The 14,511-nt window shown below is 48.0% G+C and overlaps 1 protein-coding gene across 2 annotated transcripts in view; it reads right to left on the bottom strand.

Moving 5' to 3' along the window:
• Positions 1-14,511, bottom strand: part of NABP1 (nucleic acid binding protein 1) — a 32,684-nt gene that overhangs the window by 2,496 nt on the left and 15,677 nt on the right. For both annotated transcript variants that reach the window (XM_072041299.1, XM_072041300.1), the window contains exon 7: positions 10,293-10,383. The gene's annotated coding sequence lies outside the window, so the exon portion shown is untranslated. The remainder of the gene's footprint in view (positions 1-10,292; positions 10,384-14,511) is intronic.

Genomic DNA, 14,511 nt, shown 5'->3' with positions numbered 1-14,511 from the left:
TTGATTTGCCTCCGTTTGAACACACAGGCAGCAAGGGGAGACTCCCATTATTTTCCCTTTCCCAGGCTGATCCAAACACCGCACAAAGCCCAGTACTTTCGTTGCTCATTCCAGCCGGGTGGCTCCCAAAGCCTCCACGGCAGCGTTTCCCCTGTAAGAGGGGGAAGAAGCTTCCTTGCTTTCACTAAGCATAAACCATACTGACCTCCCGAAAGGGAGTTCGTGTCCTCCCCACCACAGCTCTCCCGTGCTTCTCCTCTCACCGAGCACTGCTGCAATACCCAAAAGGGGGTGGCGAGAGCGCCTGGCTGGCAGTAAACACATCACAAAAGCGCACAAGTTGTCTCTATTTGCAGAGTCAATTGCTGTTTCCACACCGTCACGGGAAAGCCGCGTGCCATTTGTTACCTCGTACAAATAACTCTCATTTTCCCACCGTGTTTGCCATTTTTCTGCCGCTGACTGGAGCAGGAGGAAAGTCATCGAGCAGGCTATGACTATGAACGCCAAGAGGCGGCAGGCCGTGTAAGACCTGCATAAGAAAAAAAAAAAGGATTTTCTGCTTGCATGGCCCGGTGTGAGCTGTTTGGGAGAACGATGATGTCCTCTGCAACATCCAGGCCCACCGTGCTCCAAAGCACGCCCTTCTGCTTCAGGTTTGGCAGCACAAAGGGCTCAACTCCAAATAACGTGAGAACCTGGAAAACATTTTATGGATTTTTGGAATCCTTGCAAGTTCTTTCACTAAAAAAGATCAACAGAACGCTACGCATCCATCATTTTTTAAATCAGTTCCTATTACTTCTTAATTATACGATACCTGACACTTGGCTGGGAGCAGAGGGAGGGAAGGAAAATGAGAGGTAGCAAGGCCTAGGGTTCAAAAGGATGGAAAAGGGAGTAAGAAATGTAAAAAGACTGGGGGAGAGCTGGGAAAGCACGCTCTGCTCCCTCCCCAGGCCTCACCCCCTGGCTTTGCCAAGACGCCTGCTATATTAAGAGACGAGCAACCATGCCGGGCCACTTCTCCCTCACACTGCAAAAAAAAAAAAAGCATTAGCTGAAAAAATTATTTGACGGGAAACAGTTTCCTCTCCTCCACCTAACGCAGCCCAGCAAGCTGCAGCCGCCGTGCTTCCTTCCAGCACTTCACTCCACGAGCCTGGGGACGTCAAACCTTCACCAGCAGCAGCACCACGAGCTGTTGTTCTTCCTACACCAATACTTAGGTCTTTCCTTGGCTTCCAGGTGAAGCAGCCAGCTCCCGTTCGCAGGAGCAGGCCAGACACGATCTTAATTCTCGCTCAAACACTTCCCGTTTGCCTTCGTGGAGGGCTACCTCAAACATTAGCTCTGGGATTTGATAAGGGCCACGTTAACCAAACACCGCTGCCCGTCTCACGCAGGCTGGCAGCCAGCCAGGTGAGCAGAGCGCTGCCTGCAAGTTGAGCATTACTATTCAGGCTTTGCTTGCCGTGGTGTTTTCTCCTTCAACCTGCTTTTTTATTATTTTTTTTTCCAGCAATGCATAAACACATCTAATGGAGTAGCTTACAGGGAGATTTCCAGCACCCCCTGGCTCATGGCAAATGAGACATCTCTTATGCCAGCTCAGCAGCACGCTGCACTCCTTCCTCCCCCCCAAAAAATCTGCAGGACTTCAGGTCTGAGACACCATTTCGTTGCTCCACTACCATGCAGCGATGAAAGAAACAACGTTTTAATTGTTTTCCATCCGCGGGATAATGAATTCTTCCTCGCCCTAAAACAAGGAGGCAGCAAAAGGAGAAACAACACGAATGCTCATTTTCTCCTCCAGTCACCAATTAAAATGCTCGTCAGAAATGTGACAATTGGTAAAATCAATGTAAAACTTGGTAATAGCTTGACACCTTCAATTCTGCAGAAGCTCTTACCTAGTACTCTCCACTAATCAGCTTTACCAAAGCCGAATTGTTCCTTGAAATTAATGGTGCTTCCTGTGGATTATGCTGCCTCTCAGCACGAACTAGCCTAGTAAAACATCTCGGCGATTTAGGAAGAGATTTTAAAGCAGATCTGCAGTAACTCGTAGGGAGCTTCTGCTCATTAATAATAAAAAAGAATAAAATAAAACAGAAAGGGGGGACTAGGGAAAAAAAAGATCGTGCTCGACAGAAAACAACGAGTTTTCGCAGGCGCCTACCAACTGCCTTACCCTGCCCCGTGCAAATCCTGACCAGCTGCTGGATCTCCTGATACACGCTGAGAATCTGACTCCTTGCGTCCTTCACACCTGCTTTTTGGAAGGTAGTGAGGTTAAAAGGTTTCCTTCCCATGTGGAGATGACGACCCGCTGGTGACGGGCATCACGGCCCCAGCAGAGCTCCCCCCCAGAGCCTCATGCCACCGAAGCAACAGGTTTTTGGGGGAAGTCACCAGCTGCACTTGGGCATCTGGATCCCACGTGGCCCAACACAGCTTCTGGCTCCAGGGCTTGGTCTCCAGCCCCCAGGGAACACGGGCTCAGCCCTCAAGACACAGATGTGAAGGTAAAAATGTCAATTACCTGGAACAAGTCCAGTAAAACCAGATCATTGCAAAGCTCCAGGTTACCACAGAGTATCAAGTCCTTTATACCAGAGCAGAAGTATTATCCTACCAGGCAGCGTTATTCTGTTATGTAGCATTACTTTCCTAGCTAGATGTGTCCAGCAGAGCCCAAGCAGCAGATAAGAAATGCCAGCAACATCACAGCACAGATAAGCAAGGCAGCAGCTGAGGAGACAGAGCAAGAGGGCCAGGCCGAGCGCAGTTCCAAGCTTTAAATGTCCTTAAACCCGTTTTAGTAACAGGGACATCACAAGGTGCGAGCTGGGAGGGAGGGCGAGCCTTCCTCCCCCAGCTCAGAGGGGAATTTTTGTGTCTTTGTGAGGATGTTCATCTGCTTTGCAGCAAACAGAGCAGCATTAAAACCTAAAACTATTACCGTGGGAGCGGTCTGTCACTCCGAGACACGCCTGAGGTGTAAATCTCTCCCTCCAGCACCAGCATTCCCCAGGACGAGCACAGGGACAGCCACGGGAGAGGTTGCCTGCCCTGGAATGAGCGTGTGTCATGCAGCACCAACGCGAGGAATGCCCTCAGCGCTGCACAGACAAGACCTGAGGTATTTCGCAGTGCTTTGCGGTTAGCAGGCAGCTCCCATCGGGGACACCAGCCAAGCACACTGTGTAAATGAAGCTGTGCCTAACAGAGAGACAGAAATTGCACGAGACCATGGGTTTCCCCATCTCAGCCAGCACCATGGGCTGCTCAGGTGGCGGGATCTCCCACCAGATGGAGGTAAAATCGACATTTATGGGTGCTCAACATTTTTCTGGCTCTGCCAACGTGCTGGTGCCCACAGCAGCACCTCCTACAGCGAGACCATCAGCCCTCATTTCCTGCAGGACCAGGGACAAACACCCCAAAAGTGATGCCCCCCACCCGTGAGGTGGTGGTGCAGGGAGGGGAAGCAGCCAGCTGCCTCCAGCAGGACCGCGGAGCAATTAGAGCACTTTCAAATTAAGTATGTTTTATGTTACTTAGCTTCTCTTCCCTCAAGACCTTCTTTCCATTTAATAAAGGATTGCTTGTTAAACCAATTGATTCATGCTGGCAAGTGAGGAAAATTAGCTTCTCAGGCCCCAGGTAGCGTGGTGTAATTGTCTCCAACTTCCAGGTGGGAGCTCCAAGCAGCACCTGCCCAGCAAGCCCTCCTAGCTGGGGCTGGGTCCGTGCAGCTGCCAGCCAAATTCTGGCAGGGGCTTATCCCATCAGCATCAGGAGAGCATCCCCAGGCAGATGGGGAAGGAAGGCAGGCAGGCAGGAAGGGACTCTGGAGACGGGAATTTGTGGCGGAGCTGTGAGTCACCGCTCATCTATGCGGGACGCGAGGTAGCAGAGCCCAAGGACACGCTGAAACCCCCCCTCGGCGTTTTCCTCCCTAGGTGGGGCTCGCTCCACAGGATTTCCCCTTCCTCGCGTGGATACACAAGGTCGTTTGTAAACCGAAGCGACAGCCCGGCCACAGCACCTCAGGGCGGCGGGTTTGGGACAAGCAGCACCCAGCTCTCGGGGTGGCAAACGCGAAAATGTGAAATAACATTCTCTGACCTGAAGAGTTTATGTGAATCCAGGGAAAACTTGCTGAAGTGGCTGCCTCAGATCAGGCCGCTCAGTCCCCACACAGCAGCCGGATTCGGTGGCCTCATTTCCAGACACCCACTGAGTGCTCAGCAGCTCCCGGAGAGCTGAGAGCTCAGGCCACTTGGGCTCTGAGACGCGGACCTGAGAGCAATTTTCTGTGCCATTTTTCACAGTCCTAATCCCGGTGTTTTGTGAACACTTCCCCTTTCTAGGCCGTTATTTTCTTTGTAATGTAAAAATAAATATTTCACATTAAAGCGATGCTAAAGCTCCAACTTTGGAAATCTTCAATGGGTGCAGAACTTCAGGCTGAGAGCTACAGAACGGCGAAGATTTTACCATATCAAACAGGGTTTGCACTCCCACATCCCCTTCTGCATTAAGAATTACGTCCTGACTTGCATTATAATCACATTAGGGCCCCAGTCCTGCTTTGGAAATTTCACGGCTGCGGGCAGGGACGTATCTTCCCCAGCACAGCACCCATCCCCAGCTAAGCCACGTGTGGCAGCCAAGAAGCTGATTCCTCACCTTGTGAACGTCCCAGTTACTGCACCCGGAGTTTTGGCTGCAAAAGCCATATGGTGCACGACGCTCAGCACCCCCCCTACTAAAAAAAAAATGCGAAGAAGGATTATGGCTCCAGCGTGACACGGAGAGATCTTGTTACCAGCACTCTCAGAGAATTATAACGATGGATTTCTTTTTGTAGCTTCCCCAGACAAGTACGTTGTACCTGTAGGAGGGACAAGGAGTTGACGAAAAATAATCTTGCACCCCAAAATCCTATTTAAACAAAAAATAATGTGTTTCAAACACGATTTCGGGTAAGTTTTGAACTGGCACCACAGCCAAAACCAACTCAAACGGGGTGCCAGCATTGGCACAGCACTGCAAGGAAGAGCTCCCACCTGCTTTCGGAGCTGCTGCGTTATCTGTTGTCTTCCTTTTGTTTGTTGCGTGCATCTGAAGTGGTGGCTTTTGTTTATTTTCAAGGGTTCCGATTCAAGCGTCTCAAAATTTCCTTCCCTTGACCCTGCCCTTCTTCGTCTTCGCAAGCACTACAGACAGTTAACTGAGATTTATGGGGAACACCAAAAGTCTGCAGAGAGTGAGAGCCCTTACCCGACCCAAACTGATTACATCTCAGCTATCTTAAATGAGGCACCAGAGAACTGCCGATCCAGTTACAGTATTTTAAAGACTTATTTCTTCACAAAGTGTTATTTTGCATCTGTTCACACTGCCTTCTACTTTCGCCACCTAAAACTTCAAAATATCCCAATGATATCCTTGAGCCAAGCCTGAAACGGGAAGCGCTGCCAACAAGTACCTGCTGAGTCCACTTAGTTAAACACAAAGATCAGCAGCAGCCGTTCCCTCAGTAATTTTCTCTTCATCATTATTAAAATGTGAGATTTTCTTACGTTCGCATGCAAAACTTGACAATGAGGGAAAAAGTCTCTTCCCCCTTCCCACAAATGAGTCACGCTGTCACGCAGCAGCTACAAATTTGGAAGCCATTTCGCACTCGCATGTTCAACACCCCCGATTTTTCAACAGAAAACCAATTTCTCAGCAGAAAAGCATCACCTGGCAGTCCCGGCTGCTTGATTGGAGTGACCGGTCCCGTCCCTCTCGATGTATTTTATCTGATTCTGAAAACAAACCAGCTCTTGCTTTGTTTTCAACCAAAGTGACCAGGGGAGACCCTCGGAAGCAAGCCCCAAATGCAGGTCACAGCCACGAAGGAGATGCTGTGAGCGAAGGGTGAGGTGCGAGGGCAGCTGGTGGCTGGGTGCACCCACAGGGTGCATCCTCCTGAACATCCTCTGTCAGCCACAGGAGGGCAAAGCGAGCCTGGCCGAGCTGCACAAGCCCAGTGAAAGCAGACAAACCCAGGCAGGATGACAAGTGGCGAAGGACAGAAGGGTTTTCCATCAAGCAGCATCTCCCCAGCCACCAGCGAGCACCCTGGCAGCCTCCCAGGCGCGTCCACCGATAGCGTTACCACGTGTGGAGACCTGAGCTGGATAAACGGGTTGAGAAGACACACACACACACACAAAATTATATCTTTGTTGTTTTTTTCTTAGAAAGATAAGGCAGATCTTTGCTGCAGGACCTGTGGGAAATAAAGGGGGCTCATTTTATTCATTTTTCATCCTAGCTTGGAGCTGTTATAGATGGGGTTTGCTTTCTTCTCCTCTTAGACACATTCTCTTTTCTCACTATGATAAAGTCAAAAAAAAATATATATATATATTATTTTTTTTTGCTCTTTGCATGTTCCGATCATCCAAAGGGGAAATGACCTTAACACACAGGTGCTGAAGACGTGACCAGAAGAAGACAACCTGGAACAGGCTGCCTCCACCCCCGTGCTCAAAGCAGTTTGGCTAAAAACCCTAATCTCCCAGTCTTAGAAAAAACACATCTCAAATGTAAAAATCATACAAGACAAAAAGCCTTCTCAAAATCAAATACGCAAGGCTTTTCACAGGGACGTATATCCTAAAGAAACAAAAGCAGAGGAAAAAACACCTTCACCATAAATCCAGCTGCAAATAGTTGTGAGCAGCACACCAAAATCATCACCCTGGTTTCCTCAGAAAGAAACCATGACCTCTAAAGCCAAAAAGCTTGACAACATCGGGTTATATATCTTTGCCTCAGAGTTCTCCAGCCGGTAGCATCTCTTTGTTGATCGCCCTCACGCTTTCAGGCCGATTTTAGTTAATGAAAGCTGTCTCTCATAATCAGAAGACTGGAAGCTTGAGCCTTCAGGAAAATACTGTCCCGAGGCACCCAGCAAAGAGCAGGGCTGGCCTGTGGGGCGCAGAGACCCTTGAGGACAGAGGCTGCGTGTTGTATCTGTGCCACTCGCCTGCTTCGTGCCTGGTTGTCTCCCTTGGGTGGCAGGCAGCCGAGCTTTCCATCTGAGAACTGAGCTTCCAATTTCCAGGTGTATTTCAAAAGGAATTTGAAAGATCCCTGCTCGTCATCAGGTATTTCGGTCCCATCACTCACCTCGGAGCTGAGCAACCGAGACATTAAAGGGAAAGCCCACGCGTCAACAGCAGAAAAGAGGAAAGATGTTATGAGCAGACCCGAGGAAAAGGCAGCTCATGATTAAGTCATGAAATTGTAATTAGGGGCGCAGGAGAGCTGGAATACCTGAGCAGATAGATACTTTCTTTGAGGCTTCCTTCTTGGGAAGGGAAGAGGCTCTGCCGTAAATGCTCTCAGAACCTGTGTCAGATCCTTGTCAACTTGCAGTGCTGCGAGAGGAGGCTGAAGCAGGGGTCGGAAAGAAATTTGTGCCACCGATTTCTGGGGAATTGGGAAATTCCTTCCATTGGGAAATGGCAGAGGTAGAGACAAGAGGAGCTGGCAGCGGGGCGAGCTCAGGGGGACGCTGCAAGGGAGACTCTGGGGATGCCTGCAAAGACAGCGAGAGGTGCTGGGGTCAGCAAATACTGGGACAAGGGGAAAATCCAAGAGCCTCTCTACGCCAGGCTGACTGGAGGAACATCAGGATCTGTTCCTTGAATGTACATGAGGAACAGATGAGAGAAATATCTGAAAAAAAAAAAAAAAAAAAAGCATTTTTGCTGTTTTGAGGCCTTGCAGGTTTTTAGGGGGAGGGAGGTGCTGCTTGTGAGGGCCGCCTGAGCAAACGCACTGCTTGCATGTGTGATTCGGTTTTGCTGCCGGGTGGTCATATTTGCCATTTTGAGCTTAATTAATCACCAAGGCACCTGGAGACTTGCTAAGGTTTGAGAAATTTGGTACATAAAAGCTGGAGGAGAGACCTCGCTGCGACCTCCCTGAACTTCGGGCAAGTAATGAAGTATTCTGAGTAAACTTGCATCGATCGTCTGGGCAGCCAGCGGTAATTAAAACAGTAAAAATTAATAACAGAAAGGTCTGTGAATATCAAGACTCACAATAAAAGCTTAAATTTTTCCTGACTAAATTAGACGGAGGAAATGAGGCGCATTTCTCTCTAGCACTGATTTACTAGAGCTGCTCTTTGCGTTTTTGCCATTGCCATTAAAGTAATGGCTTTGATTGACAGGGTCTCGTTTTTAATTAGCCAGATCAACCACGGCACAACATCAGCGTTTCTGAAAGCATCTGGAAAAGCAGCCTACTTCTGCAAGAAAAGCTTATTTCCATGCGAAGATTAAAGCTCCCCGACAGCAGCAAGATGTTTCTCCCTGCCGTTTCACAAGGCAGACTCGAAAACCTCGGGCTGTCCCACACCACAGATTAAAAGATCCAGGGAGATAACGCGCAACAAGTCCTGCTTCTCACGGGTCTTGCTTCCTTAATCCCGTCCGGCAACAGCCTTTAACAGCAGTACGACTGCGTTTATCAAGGGTGATAAACGATCAGGAGAGCAGGCAGCAGAGAGCACGGGCAGACACACACCCCTGGGTTTGGGGTCAGTGCTGTACGTGCGGACTGAACCTCCTGTCTTGGCACCTAAGACACACCGGAGCAGGCAGAAGCAAAATCACTGCGTTGCAAACACACCCACTATTTCTACTCCCCAGACAGATGTTTTCATTTTGCCTAGAACAGTCCAGAAGATTTTTTTGTTTGTTTCTCCATGAGACATGGTTAAAAAAACCTTGAAAGCTGCCGCAAAGAGAAACCATCGCTCCCCGGACAGCTGCGAGCAGGGAAGCAAACCCTTGCAGAAACTGTTCCTGCACAACACAAGCCGTGCTTCTGCTTCCCTCCTGGGCTCCAAACACTGCAGGGCCCTTGGGTGGCATTCATGGGTCAGCTTTTCCCTAGGGCTGGCGCAGCACCGAGCTCACATCGCCCTGCTCCCGCTATCAGCTCCACTGCAGCCCTGGAGCAAGCAGCTCCAGAGCCCCACCAACTGCAGCAAGCTTGCACCACCTATCGACGTGCCCAAGCTGTGTGTGAGGACGAGGAACTGAGCACAGCATCCCCTAAATAACAAAACCCATCACGTTTCAGAGAGCCCCAAGTTTTTTTTCCTGCAGCAAGAGATCCCACTGATCCCACTGTGCTGCTCCGGGCATTGCCCACCTGCTTTGTGCTGTAAAAATTGTAACGTGCAGGCTTCAGCATGCAGTGCACATCGGGCTCCTGCTCCTTCAAAGCTACGAACACGCTGGGCAAAGCTGGTCTGAAATCTTCCATCCAGCCCCGGGTCTTCCCTAACCTCACCGCCAATATCCTGCAGGACTTGTCCCCTAAAAGCCCTGGGGACAAGCGGAGGTGGGGCTGGGCTGGAATGGGACTGTTTCAGCAGGGTCCCCTCGCACTGCAAACTCCCAGAAAAATCAGACCAACCTCACCCATCCCTGCTGCTTCGATTCTCTCACAGCCTTCCAGAGGCCTCCGTGCCAGCCCAAGGTCCTCAACAAGCTCAAAAACCACCTGAAGTGGGAGCGCGGGCTGGGCACCCCCCCCTCAGACAGCACTGAAAGAAGGGATTAAATGAAGGGGGTGCTGGTGTTCAGAAATGCTTCAGCAGCTTCAGGTGAGTTGCCTCAAGCACAAAAACTCCACTTCTGAGGGCATTTTGACACTTAGCAATTAGGCCGAGCTTTCTTCCCTAATTGAAGTAACAAAAAAAAAAAAAAACCTTCCAGGGCAATCATCTGCTGGAAAAACACATTGGTTTGGGAAAATTGGGGGGCCTGATATTTTTTTTTTCTCTGGCAGTTTTCAAAGACAGAGGGTGACATCCGCTTTTACAACGGAGCTGGTTCAAGTAAGCAGATAAATAAATAAAAAGCCATTTCAACCTCCTGGCCTGATCTGCCGCGCTAGGAATCCATCAGATCTTCGCAAGAGCCCAAGCCGCTCACCTGCATGTTACGTGCTTACACCCAGGGCACGTTACTCAGCACTTGGAAGCGAGATTGGTGGCATCCAGAGACCAATTTATTTCTTTTTGCAAAGGATTCTGCTCCGTAGCAGCTCCGATGCTGTTTCACATAGCGCAGCACCTTCCAGGTGCCAGCCATCTCCAAGCACAGGTCAGAAACCCATGCCAAGAAAATACAGCAGTTATTTCTTCCACACTTCTCAACAAACATCCCTGACTTTTTCAACATATCCACTCGTATTACCTGGTTCTTTAAATGCTGCTTCAGCTGTACAGCTCCAGAGGTCTGTCCCATATGAGGTATTGCAATCCGTTTCCATCCAGCTCTTTGATATCTGGAAATATGTGTTTATATATATTATTATAATATATAAATATATATATACAACACTAATTATTTAAAGAACACACTAGAAAACACTATTATGAATGCCTCTTTCATGTTACTTGCCCAGGCCATTCCTTGGCTGCGATGAGGGAAGCACCAAAGAGCACCAGCAACCCCAAACGCGCTCCCTGACTCATGAGAACCAGATTCTCATCTTTATTATAATATTATTTCTTTCCAGAAATTACGGATGAGACAAGCCGTTTGATATTCAGTAACCTGTTTATGGGAAATGACTTTACACAAAACATCAAATGAGTTGACAGCAAATTGAATTTAAAATATGATTTTTTTAAATGCTCATGAAATTCATATTGCTTTAAATATGAATTAGCAGCAGTGCCAGAAGGGATGAATGCATTTCACCACCCGGCTGCAGAGAATTTAACTCTACAGTTTTACCTCCATCCCCTCTATTCACTCTACTCTCCTGTTAAGTGGGGAAGGAGACTTTTGGGGTGCTCTTGCTTGGTTCACACACACCTCACGGCAGTATTGTGCATCCTGGTCAGACTTCAGATCTAATAATTACATTCCTCCTACGTAAATTCTTCCCACAGCTTCAACAGAGTCAATATTCTTTATTTTCTGCCCACAAGTAAGCTGGGCTTTTAAAGATTTGCTGCCTGCCACCCTGAAGTGAAGCTGAAGCAATGCATGCAAATTATTTTGAAAGGTCTCTGGGCCCCGATGAGGAAAGAGGCTCGGCTGCAGGATCTCAGCAGCATTATTGGATTCACACAGGAAACAGTACTGCACGTGTGATGGTTCCTACTAATCCCATAGGCACCTTAATCATACTCCTGCAGGTTAATGGGCTCGGATAAGATTATCTCCAAAACTGCACTTAACACCTGAATTGGGCCTTTTCCCTTTGCTCCACGGGCATGCAGCCGGACAACCCAGGACTTCCCACATTTGCTGCAGGAGCAGGTCACGAGCAGCCAGCAGGAGCAGCCAAGAAGCAACCTTGGTGATCTCCATAAACAGCCAGAAACCACATATTTGAGACGGTGTCCTCAAAATCCAAATACCTGCATAGCCCTGTGTGCTGGAGGCACCAGCTCGTGTTTCAGCCCCCCGGCAGAACATTCAAAGACACAGCAAAGTGCCACAGATGTACAAAATCTAAGAGCGCTCCAGCAGAGAGTGACAACTAAAACACAGCTCTCTGCATAAAATCAGCTTTGTGTATTTTTCCACCCTGTATCAACTCACGGCATCCCAAAATTATGTTAAGAGAAGCCCTGCCGAAAACGCGAGTTTCTGTATTTCATCAGCTATCAGGGCTGACTCAGGATTACAAGTACTGAAATAAAATGAACATCCTGTTCCAGTTTCTTAACTGCATTCTCTCCCTCAAATAGCATCAACAAGTGACTCAGTACAATGTCATAACAAACAGTACTTTTGTTACAGCAGCGTACTTGGCAAAAAGCAGCGCTCTCCAATAAATCAGCCGCATTTTACTGGAGCTGCTAATCAGAAGATCTTCACTTTGTCTTGGAAGGAAGAGGTATATATAGTGTAGAATAAACAGATGGCGAGTAAACGATGTTATTTTCATAAGCAAGTGGGAAAACTATTTGTCTGCATTCAGATGAACCAGTAAATGATGTTTACGACTACGCTCGGCTTCCAACTGTAACACCACGCTCTTTGATCTCACTGAGACCAGCCAAAGGCACATCCTTCTCTCGTTCAGATTTCAGCTGAAGGGCCCCAAGTGCTAATGCCACCCAGGCGAGGGAGGAAAGAGCTTATGGCACAGCAGCAGCCTGCATCACCACAACATCCAACTCCTGGTGAGTAACTCTGGATGAAAGGAGGGAGCACCCTGAGAACCCGTTCATTCCAGCAGACACACAAAAAAATATTTCAGGAAAAATAAATTCCTTCTCAGCTGTAGCTAACTCAGTATTTAGGTGTAGCTATATTAATTAGTTATTAATCTAAACTTACTAATCTAATAAGGCAAAACGATGTTCTGCTTTTCAACACGCGCATCTGTTGCAATTTCCTCCACGTGGAGCGTGCTCTGTGAGAGCTACAGCTTCAAACAAAACAGCGATTGCAGTTTTTTCCTGAATTTGAATATGATTCTTGAAATCCACCTGGCTTCTGCTATGGATATCCTCCTCCCAAGCCCAGGCCACTGCTCTGAAGCTCGGGTTTTAACACAGCAGAAGAAGACAACAAGGAGGGCAGCTGTTGTAGTATCACGCACGAGACCTGGGCAACCAGCAACCACAGGGTTTGGGATTTCATCTCAATACAACCCTAAAAGTACTAGCAGTGCAAAAACACAGAGCTGAGATTTGAAGGGTTGGGGGAATGGAGTTGCTTTTATTATTTTAAGCAGGGCCCTCTCCTGCATGCCAGCAGAAAGCAGCTTCCTCCCCTAGCCCCTTAGATTGGCAACAGATGTTGTATCTATCGTCATCTCATGGCAGTTCAGGCATTCACACGGATAAGCATTTTGCTTTCAGCCCCCTCTTTCCAACTTAGGAAAGTTGTGCTCTTCTAAATAATGACCTCTATTGCTATAGAAACCATATAACTATTTAGCTTGCAATCCAGCAGGTCAGAATACTTTTGGTCATCTAAAATACACTCAGTCCTGCTGTGCAGATGTGACCATGCCAAAGCAAAAGCAGTGCTTGTAGGATACCTCCTGTAAATCCCACAGAAGTTGGCTGCTTTGTCTCCACAGAATTATTTGCACAACGTGTAACAGGCTTCTTGCTGCAGAAACATAATGAACGTACCCCAAATGGTTTTAAAACACTTATTCTATGATGATGCTACCAAAGTTAGGTATTTTCTTAAGACACTGAGGAAAGGCAGATGCATGTAAACAAACATGTTGTTCTTTTGTAAAACTAAACATTTCTCTGCTGAAGAGAAAGAAACATTGTTTTTAATGCAGATGTATCTTGAAAAGGGCAGGTTTTGTTCACTCTTACTCCACCAATGTTGTAGTCTCCCACCAGCCCCTTACTTCAGATTCAGGCTCTGTCCTGGTTTCACATTTTGTTTGGAACCCAAAATAATAACCCCAAAATGCCCCAGCCCTGCTAATCCAGCAAGGAAGGGCAGCGTGAGCAGGAATATGAGGCTGCAACGTGTCCAGACACCACATACTAAAGGCAGTATGGCAGCAATCTCTGTCATTAGCTAAAGCTGCTGCTCAAACTCCAGACATTTACTTAGGCTGGTGAAGGACAGACGTCCAACTTCTTGACAAAGGCCACTGTTTGAAGCTATCCCTGGCAGAGGCCGGATTTGAGGTCCACCAGCCCAATGCTGTGTTTGTTAGCCCCTGCCTGACTGCTCAGCTCTGCCTCAGAGCAGGAGGGAGGCCCAGTGAGCCTCCTTTAACAGCTGTTTCTGCCACTGCTGACAGGATTAAAAGGGGAAAAAAAAAAAATCAAACTGAGATTAGCTGCAATAATAATTAAATCTGACCTTCCAGCAGTTAAGCAAGACATCCTGCCTTTTGAAAGGGCCAACCCCAAAGGCGCAAGGGAGAGTTTTGACACTCTCCTGCTGAGTTATTCTTCACCCATTTACAGGCCTGCAATTCGACATGTTTTATAAATCACCACCTCAAAGCAAGGCCAAAATGACTAAACCCACTCACATTTCCCATTTGCAAGACTTCTCAGTTCTTCAAAGAGCAGGAAGGTATCTGTTTCGGTGGTAGGGGGAGAGCATCTTTAGCTTTTCTCAAACACCAACCTTTCCTATCCTTGCATAGAGCCAGAAATCTAGATGCTTGAGATTACCACAAGAGACAAAATTTAGCTGCTCTGCATTTCATTACTTTATAGCCCAGCACTTCCCTCAAAACTTGCTGTCGCAATGGGTGTTGCCCAACAGAGCCTGGCTGGTGACCAAAGCACCAGCCACCACCTTGCCAGTGTGTCTCCCCCACAAGTTTTGGCATTCAGAAACACCACAGTCTTGATACTTAGATATTTGTTTAGCCATTTTCCCCGAAATCTCAGTATCACGATGAAATGGGCTTTACTAGGCACTCCTGCAGCAGAGCTATAGGGAAACCAGCTGGTTG

This window comes from Anas platyrhynchos, chromosome 7 (genome assembly GCF_047663525.1).
Source record: "Anas platyrhynchos isolate ZD024472 breed Pekin duck chromosome 7, IASCAAS_PekinDuck_T2T, whole genome shotgun sequence".
NCBI lineage: Eukaryota > Metazoa > Chordata > Aves > Anseriformes > Anatidae > Anas > Anas platyrhynchos.
Note: the sequence above shows the minus strand (reverse complement) of the source record. Positions and strands in the feature narration are given on the sequence as shown.